The sequence below is a fragment of the Entelurus aequoreus genome, linkage group LG23 (genome assembly GCF_033978785.1).
Source record: "Entelurus aequoreus isolate RoL-2023_Sb linkage group LG23, RoL_Eaeq_v1.1, whole genome shotgun sequence".
Taxonomy (NCBI): domain Eukaryota; kingdom Metazoa; phylum Chordata; class Actinopteri; order Syngnathiformes; family Syngnathidae; genus Entelurus; species Entelurus aequoreus.
The window spans coordinates 21,835,817-21,839,588 of record NC_084753.1 but is presented as its reverse complement, the minus strand read 5'-3'; positions in this window follow the sequence as shown (position 1 = coordinate 21,839,588).

Here is a 3,772-nt window from a genome sequence, read left to right as displayed (position 1 = left end):
TCAGTAAACGTTTGGGAACTGAGGAGACCAATTTTTGAAGCTTTTCAGGTGGAATTATTTCCCATTCTTGCTTGATGTACAGCTTAAGTTGTTCAACAGTCCGTGGTCTCCGTTGTCGTATTTTAGGCTTCATAATGCGCCACACATTTTCAACGGGAGACAGGTCTGGACTACAGGCAGTGTAATAAGTTAAAGTTAAGTTAAGTTAATAATAATAAGTTTAACTTTAACACCCACTGTTTTAACACATGCAGAATGTGGCATGGCATTGTCTTGCTGAAATAAGCAGGGGCGTCCATGAAAAAGACGTTGCTTGGAGGGCAACATATGTTGCTCCAAAACCTGTACGTACCGTTCAGCATTAATTACCCTTACACCCCCATACCATCACAGTTGCTGGCTTTCGAACTTTGCGCCTACAACAGTCTGGAGATGTTCTTTTCCTCTTTGGTCAGGAGGACACGACGTCCACAGTTTCCAACAATTTGAAATGTGGCCTCGTCAGACCACAGAACACTTTTCCACTTTGCATCAGTCCATCTTAGATGAGCGCGGGCCCAGCAAACCCGGCGGCGTTTCTGGGTGTTGTTGATGAATGGCTTTCGCTTTGCATAGTAGAGTTTTAACTTGTACTTACAGACGTAGCGACAAACTGTAGGTACGGACAGTGGTTTTCTGAAGTGTTCCTGAGCCCATATGGTGATATCCTTTACACACCGATGTCACTTTTTGATGCAGTACCGCCTGAGGGATCCAAGGTCACGGTCATTCAATGTTGATTTTCGGCCTTGCGGCTTACGAGCAGTGACTTCTCCAGATTCTCTGAACCTTTTGATGGTATTACAGACCGTGGATGGTGAAATCCCTAAATTCCTTCCAATAGCTCATTGAGAAATGTTGTTCTTAAACTGTTGGACAATTTGCTCACGCATTTGTTGACAAAGTGGTGACCCTCGCCCCATCCTCGTTTGTGAATGACTGAGCATTTCATGGAAGCTGCTTTTAAACCCAATCTTGGCACCCACCTGTTCCCAATTAGCCTGCTCACCTGTGGGATGTTCCAAATTGTTTGATGAGTATTCCTCAACTTTCTCAGTCTTTTTTGCCACTTGTGCCAGCTTTTTTGAAACATGTTGCAGGCATCAAATTCCAGATGAGCTAATATTTGCAAAAAATAAAGTTTACAGTTCGAACATTAAGTATCTTGTCTTTGCAGTCTATTCAATTGAATATAGGTTGAAAATGATTTGCAAATCATTGTATTCTGTTTTTATTTACGATTTACACAACGTGCCAACTTCACTGGTTTTGGATTTTGTATATTATAGTTGGTATGTATTATAAAAATAAAAATAAACAAGTATGCATTGTGTTGTCATGAATTCACTTTACTATATAATACAGGGGTCTTCAAAGTGCAAAGAAAAATAAAGGAAACCCCATTTTCAAACCTGCTCGATCCAAACAGTGATCGGGATCTCCTCCAAAATGTAATCACCAGTTCCATATCGCATTTCTGGCATTTCCTGAAAGTTTCATCAAAATCCATCAATCACTTTTCGAGATACGTTGCAAACAGACAACCCCCAGCGATGAATACATAACCTCCTGGCAGACGAAATTAATCAAAGGACAAATGAACTTGCCATGTCTGCCACGTGTGTTTGTTTTGTGCACTTGTCGCTTCCAAGCAGGCTGCAAGAGGGTTCGCTCTTTGCGTCAGTGTCAGCACCTGGGTGCGTTTGGTCTATAGCGGGATTAAATAAACGGAGTGAAACCTCTTGTCAGTCATCCAATCTCTTTGTCTCTGTGGGTGGAGATAGGGCCGCTAGACATGCACACACACACACAAACACACACACGCACGCACACACTCTTGTATTTGTTACCTTCTTGAGACCTCCAAAAAATGCCTACCTCTTTAGGACCACCCTTTCTAGATAAATAAAGATTTGCATTTACAACATTAATACTATATACATACTATGCAAAAATAAAAAAGGTAAGCTTTTAGTAAAAATGTTTTAAATGTTTTGCTTGTAATTGGTTTTTAATCTTCATTATTTAATTCAAGTTGTTACAGTTTGTCTCTATGTACATATTTATTTTTGTTAATTAATGTTGGCCAAAGGGGGCGTATTTAAATTTCTTACACACACTTGTTATTACATGTGTTGCCCAGAGGGGGAGCACTTAAAATTTTTACACACACTTGTTATTTCATATGTTGACCAGAGGGGGAGCACTTTTAAAACCGACACACAGTCAGTTTGACCACCCTAATTTTGATAGATTTCACCACCAAATTTCACCGCAAATGAGATCTCTATTTTTTGTTTTTTGTAATGTGCTTAAGGCCGATGACAAACAAGTCACGGACCACAGATGGCCCCTGTGCCGCACTTTGGGCAACCCAGCTGTAGAAGCTAACTGTTAATGGCCACTATAGTCTTAGTACGTTAGTGTATTTGTTCATCCTATGGTCACATATGGGACGCGGGTTGTTACGTCAGCACCGTAAGTCGTAAAATCAGCTGTTCACCTGGCGGGTTTTTTCGAGGATGGATAGGGAAGTTCTTCTTTGGCTGCCGTCTTGTTTTATCATATATTGCTGCCTTTGCACCTGTCAATGTTTACTTTTGTATGCACATTAAATCAACAAAAAAATCCTGACTTTGAAGCAATGTTCACGGACTCTAGTATTTGGCTCTCTATTAGATGCAATGGTTTTCCGTATTGGGACCATGACTTCGGTTCTAACTTCCTCATATGGAAGGTACTTTTCCTTGTTGTCTCAAGAAGGGTACAAATACAAGAACACACACAGAGAGAGAGAGAGAGAGAGAGAGAGAGAGAGAGAGAGAGAGAGAGAGAGAGAGAGAGAGAGAGAGAGAGAGAGAGAGAGAGAGAGAGAGGAGAGAGAGAGAGAGAGAGAGAGAGAGAGAGAGAGAGAGAGAGAGAGAGAAAGAGAGAGAGAGAGAGAGAGAGAGAGAGAGAGAAATGAAGTCTTGTAAGGTTAACGTAAGGCAACGGATCACCCCCAAAATGTAATCAGGTGTTCTTTTGTTCCCCCTTCTGACATTTCCTGAAAGTTTAATTAATCCGCCCATAACTTTTTGAGTTATGTTTCAAACTAACTAACTAGTCAACAAACGAACCACGGCGTGCACATAACCTCCTGGCCGAGGTATAAGGACTTCAATGGGCAGCTTTAATGACTTACGCCAAAAATGTTACCAAAAATGATGTCTGCCGGATGGAATTCGGTTATGGTTTTGAACAATAGTTACAATATGGTGCATCACGTATTTCCAGTTTCTCAATACAAAAGGTACGAAAAGGACTAAGAAGATGCATATGGAGGGAAATTACTGCCAAAACTCCATAAAATCATGTTACACAAACTAAAAAAAAATGTTTCGCAAACTGAAAAAAATGTTTTCACAAACACACGTAAAGGATTCGCAAGTAGAAAAATTATTTTCTTCATGTTAATACTTTTGGCACATTTTCCCACTTTTTGTTCCGTGCGCAGATTTTTGTTTCATGCGTTTAGGAGCCGTAATTCGCAGTCTTCAACGACAGGTGGTGCTGCTGAGTCGATTTAAGGCCGAAGGAGCTAGTCATTTTCGATACTGCCATCAATAAGAAATAACAGAATTGAAAAAGAAGGAATAACAGAAGAAGAAAAAGAAAAAGAAGACAGATGATCCAAGCAAGGACACTTCACTCAAAACATACTATAAACATACATTTATTATCAACATCTAGA